General features: G+C 39.2%; 1 non-coding gene across 1 annotated transcript; it reads left to right on the forward strand.

The window, feature by feature from the left end:
- The first annotated feature begins 10,726 nt into the window (after window positions 1–10,726).
- Window positions 10,727–10,833, forward strand: LOC111889067 (small nucleolar RNA R71). Its single transcript, XR_002849402.1, has one exon. It is a non-coding gene; the product is annotated as a small nucleolar RNA R71 (small nucleolar RNA).
- Window positions 10,834–18,158: the final 7,325 nt, after the last annotated feature.

Genomic DNA, 18,158 nt, shown 5'->3' on the forward strand with positions numbered 1-18,158 from the left:
GAAATCCAATCTGGCCAAAAAACCCGAAAATCTGCCAACAGACTACTGAACTCGTCGAGTCGGAAAATGGACTCACCGAGTTCACCCTGGTAGAGTGCATAATTTCATTTTTTCTAGCTTTGAACAATTAACAAATGCATCTATATAACAGAAAACTACCCATGGATCTGATACAACTATTGGGTTTTATGTACTATAACATCCTATGGTGCACATACAACCCTAAATGCTTTGGAATTATGTTTTCTCTTGAAGATTACCTCTTGTTGTAGCTTGTTGAATTTTGGCCTTTAAGAACTTAGCACCTTAAGTGTGATGCCTCTAATAAGTCACAAAATCCATCAACAATTGGAGGATAATGAGAAAGAGCTTCTAGGCACTAAAATTTGGCTATAGTATCTCCAAGATTACTAGTGTCCCGCATTTTAGGCTAAAGGATTTCATATATATAGTGTAGGAATCCAAGAGTCATGGGTAAACCCTAATCCATACACTTAGGTTATGATCCATATCTCATATGGGCTAACTCTTCATGAATACTTACATAAACTTAGACCATCATGGATCAATAACCCAAACAATATATATATATATATATATATATATATATATATATATATATATATATATATATATATATATATATATATATATATCACTGATTTACATAATCAGTCCCCGTTAATTTAATTAGTCTCTTTTGATCACTAAATTAATTCCAAATTAATTCTTGATCAATAATAATTAAATATGATTTCATATTAATATATTATACTTATAATATATTAACAAATCACAAGTAACCTCTTTCTTAAATATCCATCCTATCAGATTGTTCTGGTGAAGGCAACCCAAAAGGACCATGCTACTCTTGGGTCAAGTACATACCAATTATAGTTTTGGGCTTAGACACCTAATCCAACAACTACTACCACTACCACCCTAGTATCTAATATGATTTTCTTTCATTACAATTAGAGGGGCCACAAGAAGGCCCATTATCAGGGTTTGGCAGCAGCGGGAACAGTGATAGCACCCTCTCCATCAACGCTGAGGATCACCGATGGCCGCCAGGGCAAGGCGGATGCACCTGTGGTGAAGAGCAGGGCTTTTCAGCCGATGTCCGAGGAGGCTCATGCAACACCTAATATGGTGATAAGACCGTTCCTCGTGAACAATATTTATGCCTTGGTATTGTTTGATTCGGGGCAACCCGATCTTTTATATCGCTTGCGCTTATAAAAGGTTTGCTGGAGTTCCATAGGAGCTGGATTATCCTTTAGATGTTGAGATTGCAGATGATCGATCTGTCCGTGTATCGAGGTTTCATTAGGGTTGTGTCCTTCAGATGTTCAACGAGTAGTATTCGATTGATTTGGTTCCCATTCATCTGCTTGGTAACAAGGTTATCGTAGAGATGGACTAGTTGAGCCCCAATGAGGCGGTGATCGATTGTGAGCATCATTTGGTGCATATATGAACCCCAAGTGGGGGAGATTTGGTGGTTTAGGGAGAGAGAGCTCAGCATGGGCCGATTTTATGTTCAATGGCTAGTGTTAGACACTATCTTCATCAGGGTTCTTCTGAATTTGTCGCATATGTTATGGATACCCGGGATAAGGGTAAGGCGACCATGGATGTGATGGGTTTTGAGCATTCTAACACTTCCTAAGTGTAGATGCAACCCTAATAAACATTGGATCTATGTTTGTCTAAAATACATGCAAAATATGGTTTCCAAGGTTCATAATCCTATCTAGCATACATGGGGACTTTTAGCCTAAAAGGATGGCTAGAATTACATACCTTGTAGTTGATTTTGATTCCTTGAAACCTTGTGAGTCTAGCACCCTAAGTGTGATGCCTCAAATGCTTCACACAACACCAAATGCCTTTGGAATGACTTTTGAGAGAATGCACACAGTTGTAAATCGGCCTAGCCCTCTTATGTTCTTAGTGTCGCCGATTTTGGTAGATAACATGATCCTTATATAGTGACATATCTAGGGTTAGACCATGTAATACCTAATGTGTCATGACTCTTCATTTCCATGACCCATGGGTTCGTAACTCCCATGGAGCATCCTTGGAGAATCCTATGGGTTTAACCCAACTTGATAATCCATGGAGCCTTTTAGCCCACTATACAAGTTACAAATGATTTACATAATCAACACATATATTTAATTAGTTATCTTTTGATCACTTAATTCATTCCAAATTAATTCATGATCAATACTAATTAAATAATACTATTAATATACTAGAACTTATAATATATTAATAAACCACAAGTGTTATTTCTCTCATTTATTCTATCCAAATGCATGATGCCATGCAACCCAAATGGACCATGCCGGGTCGGGTCAAGTACATACCAGAAATAGTTATGGACTTAGACACCTTATCCAACAGTCTTCTACTTGGATAAGTCTAATAATTATAACTGCAAGTATGACTTTAGGAACCGATCAACAATCGTAGCTCTTTCAAGGTCTCTCGGAACTGAGAAGATGATGACACACCATTTAAGATAAGTGATCATATAATCCTCTGTTCAAGATATCAGCCAGACAAATACATGGAACAATGTCTTACTTATTGTCCAACAATTTGTTTCCCGATTTCCGATTTGTTTGACATAGAACTTAATTGAACACATCAATTTAGTTCTGACCGGGCCCGGTATATAGGTCAAAACACAACCATCGAGGGGCCCATATATCAGCTTCTAACCCAAGAAGGAAAAGATAAACTTTGACTCATATGTTTGCTCTACTACTTATTGAATTATACACAAAAGCACGTTTTATAACATCGAGTTACCAATGTGTTTTTGTACAATCAATGCATAACCATCTCATAGGCAACAAATCATATATCTAGGTTTGAAGACTTATATGATATTACCGTCTCATGATCACTCGAGATAAATTCCATGAAGTGATTCCAGTGAGCGTGGGTTGAGTCCAATGTTTAGAACTTATGAACACTCATGAGTGTTGTAGCCATGTCCAACAACTTCGACCTCTGTAACCACCTCATGATAGTCTTGATTCATACCTACTTCCAACATATGACCGACTGTGGAGATTTGAATAATATGATATACCAAACATAATTATTCTGGAAGTCAAAACATGCAAAAGAAATATAGTAAACGATTAACAAGAGATAGCAACACTTTACTCATAAATAAACACACATTTTATTCATCATCAAATGTCAATTACACTTTACAAATTTCAAAAATTATCTAACTACTAAAACTAATATCATCCTTCAGCCGTATGCTCCGAGCATGCTGGAGATGCTTAACCCGAGTCAGTCCCTTCGTGAGGGGATCTGCTGGATTCTCGTCCGATGATACCCTATTTGCCACGAGGAGTCCTTCTTCTATGCGATGTTTATTAAAGGGATATTTTCTGTCGATGTGTCTAAATCTCCCGTGATCCCTTGGTTCCTTGGCTAAGGCAACTGCATTTTCACTATCACAGAAAATTTCCATTGGCTCCTTAATAGCTGGTACAACTCCAAGGTCTCCAAAGATGTTCTTCAGCCATATCGCCTCCTTTGTTGCCTCGCTTGCTGCTATATACTCTGATTCGCAAGTTGAATAAGCCACTGTTTCTTGCTTGGAACTCCTCCAAGAAATTGCTCCTCCGTTTAAGGTAAAGACGCAGCCTGACTGAGAGCGGAAATTATCGCTATCAGTCTGAAAGCTAGCATCACTATACCCTACAACTCTCAAATCATCGCTCCCACCAAGGGTAAGGACCCAGTCCTTAGTCCTCCGTAGGTACTGGAGGATATTCTTTACCGCAGTCCAGTGTGCCTTGCTAGGGTTCCCCTGATACCTGCTAACTATGCTTAAAGCAAAGGCTACATCAAGTCGAGTACACATCATAGCATACATGATCGATCCTACAACCGAAGCATAAGGTACTTGAATTATTTATGCTAACTCAGCATCAGTACTCAGGATTTGTGTCTTACTCAATCTGGCGTTACTCTGGATGGGTAACTCTCCTTTTTTGGAGTCCTGCATGCTGAACCTCTTCAGCAGCTTGTCCAAGTAAGTACTCTGACTAAGTCCAATTAGTCTTTTACTCCGGTCTCTCAAGATCCTTATTCCTAGAATATAGGCAGCTTCTCCTAGGTCCTTCATAGAAAAACACTTCCCAAGCAAGGAATTAACTTCCTGCAGAATTGGGATGTCATTTCCTATGAGTAGTATGTCATCCACATACAATACCAAAAAGATAACTATACTCCCACTTGCCTTGACATATACACAAGATTCATCTTCACTCCTAGAAAAGCCAAACTCTATGACTTTCTCATCAAAGCAAAGATTCCATCGGCGAGGTGCTTGATTTAATCCATAAATGGATTTCTCAAGCTTACACACTCTATTAGGGTACTTTGTATTGACAAAACCCTCTAGATGACTCATGTAAACATCCTCAGCCAACTTTCCATTAAGGAAAGTGGTTTTGACATCCATTTGCCATATTTCATACTCATGAAATGCAGATATGTCTAACATAACCCTAATAGACTTAATATTGGGTACTGGAGAAAAGGTCTCATCACAATCAACTCCCTGAGTGTGAGACATCCCTCCCACTATTTCCTTGGCTTATGAACTCTCTCTCTCTCTCTCTCTCTCTCTCGAAAGACAACCCTCCTAGCTACAAAGACCACATTTTCACTAGGTCTGTAGAAGAGGTAACCAAAGGATTTCTGTGGGTAGCCGATGAAAATACACCTCTCACTTCGAGGTTCAAGCTTATCATGAGTCTCGCGTCTCACGAAAGCCTCGCAACCCCAAATCTTGATGTGTTCTAGCTTGGGTACTTTACTAGTCCACATTTCACGAGGAGTTTTGGCAACTTTCTTTGTAGGGACTAGATTAAGGATATGGGCGGCCGTCTCTAAGGCATACCCCCAAAATGAGATTGGCAGAAAAGCTCGACTCATCATGGAACGCACCATATCCAACAAGGTTCGATTACGCCTCTCAGCTACACGATTCAACTGTGGTGTCCTGGGAGGTGTCAATTGTGAGACAATCCCACATTCCCTAAGATAGTCGAGGAAATCTGAACTAAGATACTCACCACCTCGATCGGATCGAAGCATCTTAGTGTTCCTGCCCAATTGATTCTCGACGTCTTGTTTAAACTCTTTAAACCTTTCAAAAGTCTCTGAGTTATGCTTGATTAAGTAGACATACCCATGATTTCACTGGAATAAGGGAGCCACAAATGCACTATAACGTCTACAGGCTCAACTAAACATTTGGGTCTTCATGCAATCATCAACATAAATCTAACATGGAATCCTAATTACTTTTTACCAAAATTTTCTAAATTAATTCCTAAATCACATTTTTGGTATGCAACAATTTTAAAAATTAACCTAAATTAACCTAAATTAGGACATTAGGATTCTACATTTACTAAGATGACATCAACCCCCTACCCCACACTTAATTGATGCAATGTCCTCATTGGATGTTAAGCATGAAATATAAAAACATGAAATGTATAGAGAATTAGAACAAACTCCCCTGGGGTAGCAGTCGCTAGGTCAATATCTCTTTTCTTCAACTCCATCTTCAATTTACTCTAGACATGGAAACAGCTAATCCACATCTTGGGCATCAAATCACATGTGGCAGCTCCAAATATGTAGGAAAAATAGTGTAAAATCTTCAGTAATTGATCGGGAAGAATATGTGGTCAAGTGGTATGTTCAACAGCATCGAATCAACAGTCTTCTTGGTATAAAAATGAGTGATTCATCGAGTCATATAAACGAATCGTCGAGTATAGTCGCGGAAAGCCTTGAAAGTGTGAAAGTATAAAGCGACTCGTCGAGTTGGGTTATTGCACTCGGCGAGTCGACCGCTGGGTGAAAAAATTCACATTCTGCACTTGTTCCAGCTTTTGATAGATCTCCAGAACTTCCCATAACTTCTAGACTTATTCACTCATGTCCCTTTGGACCAGACTCGACACCTTAACTCTACACTCCGCCCTTTCTTGACTCTTTTCCACTCTTTATTTTTTTTTCTTTCTCTCTCAAACTCTAGACCCTTTATGCAAGCATTCCTATTCCAAAATCTGAAAGTCATCAAGGCAAATTAAACATCAAGCATAAAAATAAAAGTATTAACTAAAAATTCAAACACACCAAACAAAACAAAAATAAATAGAAAATTGTTCCATTAAACATAAAAAACTAATCATCTTCTTCCTCATCATGGCCATGCGCAGTCCCGCTCCCACCAGCTCCACTCCGTCTTGCATTAATGATCTCATCCCGAGATGGTATGTAGGGGAAGTTACCCCCATCAATGTGTGGAATATGGAAATGGTCAAAAAGCCGCACATGGGATTCATTGCTAAAATTGATACCCCTCGCCATTTGGTCTTGTAACCGCCTCATCTCGACATTGTACCAATCCATTGGTACTTCATCATTGTCCATCGGAATCACCGGCGGTTCCTCCTCCACGTCCCGCTCATGTCTTGATCTAACCCTCTTTCCCGGTACCTCGGGACCGACCACCAGATCGTTATGCAGGATAGCATAATGACCACCGCCATAATCTTCAATAATTCTCGCCTTCCGAAAAAGAATGGGATTAAAGGGAAGGGCAGGAATCATCGTCATCAAGTTCCATGCACTGCGGGTCATCAACCCATATGAGTTGGCTAACCGGGTAACAAACATGCCACCATTAATTTTGGAGGTTTTGCGATCCTTGACCGCACCCTTCGAAAAATAAGAGGCCGAACACCATGGAATGTTGCTGAAGGTGTCGGGCGTGATCATACTCCAAAGATAAAAGACGTCAAGATTAGAAACCTTGTCGTCGTCCTTCCTTTGATTTATTGTAGTGGAGATAAGGCGGTGTATGAGACGGTGTGTGGGTGACCTAATACTCCCTTCTTGGGCCGACTTCGGAATGTATAATTTGTTGGCTATTGTGTTCCACCAACCAGTACTTGTAACACCATCGGGGAACACCTTATGAAATTGTTCCAAGAAGGCACGAAAGATAGCAGTCGTGACCAATGGTCAGTCGTAAATCCCCAATCGACATGCAAGATCAATGACCGAACATTGATGGAATTCGCCCCCAAGACAAAAACTAAAACTCGCGGGGTGGTAGCAATCATCTCCTCCTCGGAAAGATACCGTGGAGAAATATTCCCAGCAGAGCTCTCGATACACCGGCTCTTGAATTTTTAAAACCCGACTCCATCCATCACAAATAATTGTCTCACCATTGTGAGTCAATTCCTTCAAAAGGTAAGGCGCCAACTCCTCCTCATACTGGAAATTCTTCAACCAATCCCAGTCAACCCTATTAGGTACATAAACCTCCTTCTTCCTGACCTCAGCCAACTTCTTCTTCCATCTTGTCATTATTGAAGCAGATTCAATTTGAGGAAAATTCAACCAAGGAAAATCTCCTTGGTGTCCACTTGAGCTCTGTCATCTTGAAAACATGGACCCTACAAAACAAAGAACAAACAACCTAGAAAACACAGAAAATCATCAAAACAGATTACATTTGGGTCCCCGACTGGACTCGTCGAGTCCGTGAACGACTCGGCGAGTCGTATGAATTGCGCGAGTCAGTCGACGAGTCGAGCAAAATTCGACCATAAAACCTGATTTTTTTTTCAAGGGTTTTGTCCATGGATGTTCCTAAGATGTATTAAAGCAAGAATAATCATCCAAAACAACACAATCAATACTAAATGAAAACCCTAAAAATTCACTAAACTTCAAAATCGGGTATTCTATGAAATTGACACCTTAGAACATCTAAAAATCATGACTTTAACAGAATTATGGAAGAAATTAAGTACCTTTGTTGACAGAATTCAAGAATTTGAAGAAAGAGTGTAGAACTTGATGAATGCTTGAGAGAGAAAACAAGGGAGGTGCACGGCGAGTAAGGGGGGAAGTATGATCTCATTAGGGTTAAAAACCCTAGTTTTACCAGATGTTAAAATTATTTTAAATTATTTTTTTCTCTGTAAATAAAATCGACTCGTCGAGTCAGGGTAAGACTCGGCGAGTCTGGTCGCAGACTTAAACTCTTCTGGATTCTGAATAGACTCGTCGAGTCAATTGCAAACAATTAAAAAATTATATCATTTTGTCATTCATTTATAAAAGAAAATTCATTCCACCCCACACTTAGCCCGTACGCACTCTCAAGCAGTCATGTTTGAGGATTCAGAAGACGAGGTTAAAAATCCTAAAAACGAAAATCAAACAAAACTAAAACGAAAAAGATGAAAGAAAGCAAACTCTAATAACGGGTTACCTCCCGCCATGCGCTTCTTTTTAAGGAGTCGTTAGCTGGACTCCTTCTCATCTACATTTCTTCATTTTCCTACATCGGGAACGCACGCCTAATCTTTTGCGGTTTATACTTTGTCTTGTAGGCATGTATCTTCTCCTTGTAGGCCCGTCTCAATTCTTCTCTCTTCTTTCTTGTAGCGTCACCTTCAGCTGCATGGATTTCCCTTTTCCTCACTTTCTTCTTCTTTACCCCATTCTCTTGCACCCTCTTTTGCACCCCTCCTTTAAATTTCATTACTTCATAGTTGGTGAAGACTCGGGCTCAAGGTTTGGTAATTAATGGGTGATCAGCATCATCTTTCCTAACCCTTGCATTTTCCTCTTCTCCAAAGCTTGCCTCCTCTTTAAGTGGATTATCTTCATCATCTTGCATTATTGTATCAAGGCATGCTACATGAACGTTTTGAAAATCACCATCCATTCCTCCTTCTGCTGCTTGATCTTCTAAAGAATTAGGGAAAATCTTCATGTCCAGAACATGCAGGGAGCTAGTAACAAGCAAATCAAAATCGTCCAAGTTGCTGAGATTTTCGAATGGACTCGTCGAGTCCATGAAAGCGACTCGGCGAGTCGGAGCATATTCCTCACATCCCACTGTGTTTTCTGAATCGGTCCCTTTCAGCAGCTTCTCTATCTCCTCCAAGTCTTTGTCAACATCTTAAATTCCTCCAGAAGATAGCAAAAACTTAGTTGGATCTTCTTCTTGCAAGAGTGCAAGCTCTTTTTGTAGTATTTCCTCATCCAAATTAATGAATGAGACTTCTTCTTTTCTTCCTTCTTCTTGCTTAATCTCTGGTAGAGCTTTAAACACCGCTGACTCATCTCCTACCCTAAATGTTAGTGTGGACTCGCATACATCTATCAATGTGCATGCGGTATTCAATAATTATCTCCCCAAAATAATTGGAATTTTGGGGTCTTCTTCCATATCAAGTACCACAAAGTCCACGGGGAATATAAATTTATCGACCTTAATGAGGAGATCTTCACAAAAACCTCTTGGACGAATAATCGTCTTATCCGCTAAATGGATCTTCATATTTACAGGCCTTGGCTCCGGTAACTTCATCTTCTTGAAGAAAGAAAAAGGCATCAAGTTAATAATTGCACCCGAATTGGTCAACGCTTTAGTAGCAAGTATATCTCCAAATTGACAAGGAATTGTGATGCTTCCCGGATTGCCCTTCTTTTCTGGTAGCTCACTTAATACTATCTCCGCGAATTCAGCTAAATCCTTTCTAGCAGCAAAGAGACCTTTTAGCAAGTTAAAATACTTGGGTGTTTGAAGCATCATTTCCACAAATGGAATGTTGACTTGAAGGGTCTTGACATGTTCCATGAAAGCTCTATATGCTCTAACTTTTTCATCAGGTATGGCTCTGATTGGGAATGGCAAAGGAGGGTTGTAGGGCTTTGATGAAACAACATATTTGTCATCAGGGCATGGACTCGTCGAGTCCATTAGAGGGACTCGACGAGTCTGGTCGAGTTTAGCTGAACTCGACTCTTCTGTTGTTTCTGCTTGCACCTTAGTTGAAGCCTTCTCTGCAGGGGTCATAGGAGTAAATTTTTTTCCATAACTAGAGGTTATAACATTCACATTCTCCATTCTTGGATTATTTTCGGTTTTACTCGGAAGTTCTCCCGGTCTTCTCTCGTTCACTTGATGTGCAAGTTGTCCTAGAAACACTCAATGTTGAGAATAAATGCCTACTGATTCCTTAATAGATTTCTGGTCTCTTGTATTGCAGCATCATGATCATTGTGTCTTTTCTCGGACGCGGCTATGAATCTTGTGAACATCTCTTCTAAGTCGGCTCTCTTTTGCACAACCGGTTCTTCCTTTTGATAGAAACCCCTCTCCTTCTGCTTGTATATCTCTTCCTTTGCCCTTTTATATTCTTCGTACGGGAGCCATTCCTTCTTGGGTTTTGGCCAATTCTCGTCGTATTTGTCCCCACTTGAGTAGAACACTTGCGCCTTCTTGTTTCCATTTTCATCCAAGTCACAATCCTTCATGAGATGAGGCCCTCTACAGTTCTCGCATCCAACTCGAATAACATGGATTGTTTGATCCATTTTTGTCATCCTTCTATCTAAACTATCGAGCTTAGCCATCACCGCCGCCATGCCATCATTGGCCGAGTTCACTACCCCCCGACTCACTTCATTTCTTGGATTGTGGTATTCTCTAGAATGCTTAGAGAATTCTTCGATTAATTCCTTGATTACCGGGGGCGCCTTCTTTATGAGTTGGCCTTGCGAGTCGAGCAATTGCCTTGTGGTGACATTGACTCCATCATAGAAAATGGAGACCTCTTGTTGGCTATTAAGGTCATGGTGTGGGCAATTTCTGAGAAGTCCTTTGTACCTTTCCCAAGCCTCATAAAGAGACTCTCCGGGTTGTTGCTCGAAGTTGGCAATGAACTCTATGAACTCTTCTTTCATTTTAGCCCATGTGGTGACCAACCCGGGAGGAAGTGACTTGAGCCAATCCTTTGCAGCACCCTTGAATGTGACTGGAAGCATGCGAAGTAGCTGGGTCTCGCGTGGCACATTTGGTACATTGAAGTAGTCAGCCACATCATTTACTTCATCCAAGTGCTTGTAGGCGTCTTCATGGTCTTTTCCATAAAAGGGAATCTCCTTGAGTTGAGCGAGGATATGACCCTTAAGCTCAAAAGTAGCAGTTGCAGGAATTTCGGGCAGCACAAGTCCCGGGCCAGTGTCATCGCGCATCCTCTTCTACCATTACCCCATGGGGACTTCATCGATATTAGCCACGATAGCTAAATCGTCCTCAAAATCGGATTCGTGCTCGTATGTAGGTTCTTCTTCTTCCTCGGTCTCGTACTCGGTGTCTTCCTTAATCGGGTCTTCGATTGTCAAAGAGGCGCTGGATGCTCCTGATTTGCTGCTCTTCTTTTTGCTGAAAACGAACTTGAGGTTCTTTAGTGGCGAATTCTTTGAAGAAGCGGATTCTCCAACGGCTTTTCCTTTGCTCCTCCTTAGTGTGGATTCTGGGTCTTCGAGAGGAGGGACCAAAGGTGTATCAGATGCTCGGGTCATGAAACAACTGCAAACAAAACAAAAAATAAAACGCATAAAAAGAACAAAAATAAAATAAAAATTAAAACTGTGAACAGCGATGGACTCGCCGAGTCAGAACGAGTGCACTCGGCGAGTTCAAGGCAAAAACAGAAAAACTTTCTAATTACTAATTAAAACGGATTTTTATTAAAACTTATACTAATTACAAAATTACCTAAGAATTAACTTTGTGTAAGATAAATCCCACACAAAGGATCGATTAAACTATAAATTAGTGCTAATTTAGAACCGTTCCCCGACAACGGCGCCAAAAACTTGATGTGTGAAAACCAACTAGTTTTAAGCCTACTTTTTAATTATAAAATGAACACACAAAGGCAGCGGACCTATCAATTGTGGTAAAGCTAAATAAGTAGGGTATCGAACACAGGGAACGGTAAATTAAAACTAAAGACTAATTTTATCTATATTAATTAATAAGTAGGGGTTTTCTCTAGTTTTACAAGACTAGAAAACTTACTAACTATCAATTAAACTAAAAACTAGAAAAGCAAAGATTTAACTAAATTCAATAATGGAAAGGACTTCTGTTTAGTTCAACTCAATTGATCCTATGGTTGATATTATGGTAATAGTGCAATGGATTAATTCTTCTATTGGTTCCCGATTCAATTGATTAGATTCACGTTCGCTGCACTAATCCTTAGAGAACAAACTAACTCAAACAGTGATCAGTTGTCTAATTTAATTTAATTCACTAGATTATTTATTCGGGTTAATTTAGACTTGGAATAGCTAACTAATTTGGTCCTTTAGTTAACTTCTTGTTGATGGTCATCACACAAGCTCATACATGAATTTACCTATTTTTCTTATTAATTCTAGTTTCATGTTCATTAATCCTAGTCATATGATGAAGTGGTCACATAAGCATATGAGGTTGATAATTAAAAGATGTTCATACTATTTAATTATCTTCCTATTAACAGAAAAATAGTTATTATTCACACACAAGGTTCTTTAACAAGCTAAAATCAACAAAATCATCAATATTGAATTAATCCTACCAGAAATCAAACCATAGTATCAATATTGTATCCCCAAACAGAAGTTTAAGAGTTTTAGCTCATGATTGAGGTAATTAACAGCAATAAAATGAATTGTAATTGTCTAGCCATAATGGAAAACAAAAGATTAAGTAGAATGATGAAAATTTGCCTCAAAATCTCCTTCGGAATAGAATTCTAGGTTGTATCTTCGTTCTCTAGGGTTCTTCTGACTCTTCAATCACAACTATTCTCTCCAGAAGGGTTCCAGAATGTCTAATGTCGATCTGAGAAGTTATCTTTATAGATGCGAAACAACTCGTTGAGTCCATTGCCGAATCGCCGAGTCCATCTCTGAATTCCCGTACACGATAAGTCTCGGAGTCTTTATCTTCTCGAATCTTCGATCGGACTCGCCGAGTAGGTGCTGTTTTTGGTGGTTTTCTTCCTTGTTCAATTCCCGATCTCCCAACAGCTTCTCCTGCTTCCTTTTGCTTCCACGCTTCACTTTTGGACTGAAAACACAATTCAAACCCTTTTAAGTATCTTTTGTCCATGATATGCAATAAATTAGCTAATAAATGATAAAAATCTATACTCATTATGAGGCTAAATATGCAAATATCAGAGATCCTACAAACCTTCACCCCTTTCACAAGAACCTGTGAAGGGTGACTTTATCATTTTTCCAAGTAAGCATGATACGTAACTATCATCTGACTTTATGTCAAATGACTCCAAGACTCCATCCTTTTGGAGTTGGCCTATGTTTTTCTTGCTTATATGTCCAAGACGACAATGCCATAATGATTCTTTATCCAAGTTATTATCATTAACAGAATCAATACACAATACATTATTTCCTAAGTTATCTACAACAAATACAGTTTCATACACACCATCACAAGGTAATGCTTTAAAAAAAGAACATTATTAAAGAAAGCATTTATCGAACCAACTTCATTATCAAATGAAAAGGTAAAACCTTGTTTATACAATGCATGAAAGGAAATAATATTTCTTGCCATTTCTGGCGAGTAACAACATTTATTCAAATCTAAACTAAACCCACTACTTAGCGATAAAGTATAAACTCCAATCCTGGTGACAGGTAAATCTTTCCTATTCCCCATGATTAAGTTTATTCTTCCATGCTCCATATTCTCACTTCTTCTTAGTCCCTACAAATCAGAACATATATGAATACCGCAACCGGTATCAAGGACCCAAGAGTTAGAATAGGGTGAGTTATTAGATAAGATAGTGTAAATACCCGCATGGTTGGGTTTAACTTTCCCATCCATCACATCTTGCTAGTAGTTTGGGCAGTTTCGCTTCCAATGCGACTTTTCATGGCAATAGAGGCATTCAGCCTCTTTTGGGTCAGAAAAAGGAGTGACGAAACCTTTCTTGGTTCCACTTGAAGAAGAGCCATCAAGGGTCCTAGCCTTGGTACCCTTTGAAGAGCTCTTCCTCTTCTTCCCTCTACCTTTCCCGATTGCCAAGACAGGGGCGGAGTTTGGAGTAGGAGTAGGACTGTTAACAACCGACTTACATTTAAGACATGTTTATGCGTTCTTTAGGAGTCCCTGAAGTTTGCTGAGTGTGACTTCTTCCTTATTCATGTGGTATGTCATGCGGAATTGATCATAGCACGAGGGTAAGGAGTGCAAAATGATATCTATTGTAAGCTCCTCAGGGAAGTTCACATTAAGCTTCAGCAGACGATCCACATATCTTTGCATTTTCTGCATGTGGCTCGTGACGGAGTCTCCATCCTTCATCCTGGTTGTTATCATGGAGCAGATTACTTCATACCACTCTTGATGAGCACTCTGATGGTATCTTTCCATCATATCTTGGTGTATTTCAAAAGGGTAGAAGTCCTCATAGGAATTTTGGAGTTCTGCTGTCATGGTGGCCATCATGATGCATGCCACTTTAGTGGCATCTCTTTCATGAGTCCGGAGGTCAGCGATCTCCTGTGGAGTAGTAGTGGTCTCATCAATCTCCTTAAGCTCCTTATCGAGGACATATTCTTTGTCCTCATAGCAGGTAATCATCCGGATGTTTCTGATCCATTCATTGAAGTTAGATCCATCAAAAGTGACTTTCCCACACAGTTCATAAGGGTAAAGGAGCCATTAGGATTAGAGCCAGAAGCAGCATTGTTTGAAGACATCTGAGTGAGAAGAAAGAATAGATTAGTTTAGATATAGATATAGTCCTAAATAAAACACCCAAATGTAATATTAAGGCTAAGATCCAATCACAATATATTATAACTTAGAAGAGGTATGCCGTTGTCCAAGCTATAACATATTTGAAAGGTAGGTGAATGACGATTCACTAATTTCCACAATGAAAAACGAAATATAAATATTATGTTTTTAATTGGTTCTTAGAAATTCCTAGATTATTTTGAGATTTAATGAACTTTTCAAAGGCATGTTTCAATCTCGAGTGTGCCCTCCAAGTTTTGTGACTGGGATACCGAGGATCACAAAACGAGGTGTGAAGTAACCATGCAAATCACTTGGTACCCTTAAAGTTCACCACTCAATCGATGTGGCGGTTAACCATACATGCTCTAACAATACTATGATAAACCTTAAGTCACCCTTTACCTACCTTGTGAAGTCCAAGTTAATGTGCCGGTTAACCACACACGCTCCACTAACGACTTAAACAAAGTGTAAAGTGAAATTTCATGGATTAGCACCTTATTCACATTTTCCTAAAATAACTAAGATTAGGAATTTAATAAAACATTTAGTTACTTTATAATATTCATTATACTTTTAATGAGAATTTATAAGTCCTTGTCCTACCCATTCAACTAACGACCCTCCATGGATCAAGGAAGCGGTGGGTGAGAGTAGACACCCATTAAGTTGCCATTTTATAGGCAACAACCTAATACCCCCCTTATAGACCAGATTCGTGAATGAGGCTTACTAGGGGTAAGACGACTTGATCTTATACATATATATATATTATTAACTTATAATATTATATAGTATAAGGGTTAATTTTTAACTTTTAAAAAAGCTAAGGGTTGGAACTAAATTTTTAATCATGACTTTACTTGTTCCAAAACTTGAGGGAAAGTTTTGTAACTTTACAAAACCTTTCACATTCATAACTTATGAGTTATTAAAATGAAGATTCTTCATTTAATAAATTGTGTTCTTTTAATGGTTTTTAACACAAAGGGACTTTTGGTTATCCATAACTTGAGGACAAGTTATGGACTCCATTAAAACACATAAACATCATGAATTAAACATTTAAACAATTAATTCCTATGACCTATCAAAAACTCATAAGAACATGAATATTCATATCAAAGTTTCAAGAGAATATGAACACATATAATCATGAAAAATTGATATTAGCCATTGTAAATGGATTAGAACAATAATTACACCATCTAAAACAAGTTTTACAACACCAAAACAGTTTAGGGTAATGTTTCTAGTCCATTTACAGCAGCAAAGCTCCAAAAACTGCTCACTGGATGACAAACTCATTGAGTTCATCAGGGAACTCGTCGAGTTCATGCTATAACACACAAACTCGGCGAGTTTTTGGCCAGAACTCGTCGAGTTTTCTTTTTTGGACAGTTTTTGGCTTTTGAAAAACAAGTTTGCATCAAGTATTTAACAAACAAGCCTAGGCTCTGATACCACTGATGGGTTTTGAGCATTCTAACACTTCCTAAGTGTACATGCAACCCTAATAAACCTTGGATCTATGTTTGTCTAAAATACATGCAAAATATGGTTTCCAAGGTTCATAATCCTATCTATCATACATGGGAACTTTTATCCTAAAAGGATGGCTAGAATTACATACCTTGTAGTTAATTTTGATTCCTTGAAACCTTGTGAGCCTAGCACCCCAAGTGTGATGCCTCAAATGCTTCACACAGCACCAAATGCCTTTGGAATGAATTTTGAGAGAATGCACACACTTATAAATCGGCCTAGCCCTCTTATGTTCTTAGTGTAGCCGATTTTGGTAGATAACATGTTCCTTATATAGTGTGACACATCTAGGGTTACACCATGTAAAACCTTATGTGTCATGACTCTTCATTTCCACGACCCATGGGTTTGTAACTCCCATGGAGCATCCATGGAACATCCTATGGGTTTAACCCAACTTGATAATCCATGGAGCCTTTTAGCCCACTATACAAGTTATGGATGATTTACATAATCAACCCATATATTGAATTAGTTATCTTTTGATCACTTAATTAATTCCAAATTAATTTTTGATCAATACTAATTAAATAATACTATTAATATATTAGAACTTATAATATAATAATAAACCACAAGTGTTATTTCTCTCCTTTAGTCTATCCAAATGCATGATGCCATGCAACCCAAATGGATCATGCCGGGTCGGGTCAAGTACATACCATAAATAGTTATGGACTTAGACACCTTATCCAACAGGATGATGTGTCGATTGTTCGGGAGTAACTGAATATGGTTCAGGAGGATTTGTCTAGGGTGACTCCAGAGAGGCAGGTGGAGTTTAGGATTAACCTAGTTCTTGGTGCGGCTCTGATAGCCAAGGCACCATATCAGTTAGCTCCTCCAGATATGCAGGAGTTGTCTACACAACCATATAAGCTGTTAGACAAGGGGTTCATTCGAACGAGCAGTTTTCCATGGGGAGCACCGATCCTGTTTGTGAAGAAGAAGGATGGGTCTCATTGGATATGTTTTGATTACTGGGAGTTGAATAAGGTAACAACGAAGAACCGTTATCTAATCCGGAGGATTGATGATTTGTTTGACCAGCTTCAGGGTGCTTCTTGGTTTTCCAATATTGATCTACGTTCGAGTTACTATTAGATGAGGGTAGAGAGGAGGATGTGCAGAAGACAGCCTTCTGGACTTGTTATGGTTATTACGAGTTCGTGGTGATGCCCTTCGGGCTCACCAATGCTCTAACCGCATTCATGAACCTCATGAACCTCATATGCATGCCAATGCTGGATCATTCACTGATTGTATTTGTTGATGATATCCTGGTCTATTCCAAGACCCAGGAGCTACATGAGGAGCATTTGAGAGAGGCTTTGGTGACTCTGAGGAGGGATAATTTTTTTGTGAATTTCTCCAAGTGTGAGTTCTGATTGCGCGAAGTGCAGTTTCTAGGGCACCTTGTCAACCAGAACGGTATTCTGGTCAATCTGGCTAAGGTCGAGGTCGTGATAAGATGGGAGGTTCCGAGGTCTCCATCTGAGATTAGGAGTTTCCTTGGGTTAAAAGGTTACTGTCGGAGATTCATCCAAGATTTCTCCAAGATAGCGGTTCCTCTGACTCGGTTGACGAAGAAGACCGTCACTTTTCGCTGGGGCCTGAGCAGCAGGAAACTTTTGAGACCTTGAGATAGAGATTGTGTGAGCGTCAGTATTGACCCTGCATTAGGGTGTTGATGACTACTTGGTTTATTGTGATGTGTATATAACTAGTTTGGGTGCTATTCTGATGTAGAAGGGTCGCGTGATCGCTTACACTTCGAGGCAACTAAAGTGTCACACCCCCAAACAAGAATGACGGAAACGTTCGGGGGCAGAGGATGTCATGTACAATTTAATAACAATGCACAATAGTAAAACAAGCAACAACATCATCCATTGCA

This window comes from Lactuca sativa, chromosome 4 (genome assembly GCF_002870075.4).
Source record: "Lactuca sativa cultivar Salinas chromosome 4, Lsat_Salinas_v11, whole genome shotgun sequence".
In the NCBI taxonomy this organism is placed as follows: Eukaryota; Viridiplantae; Streptophyta; class Magnoliopsida; order Asterales; family Asteraceae; genus Lactuca; species Lactuca sativa.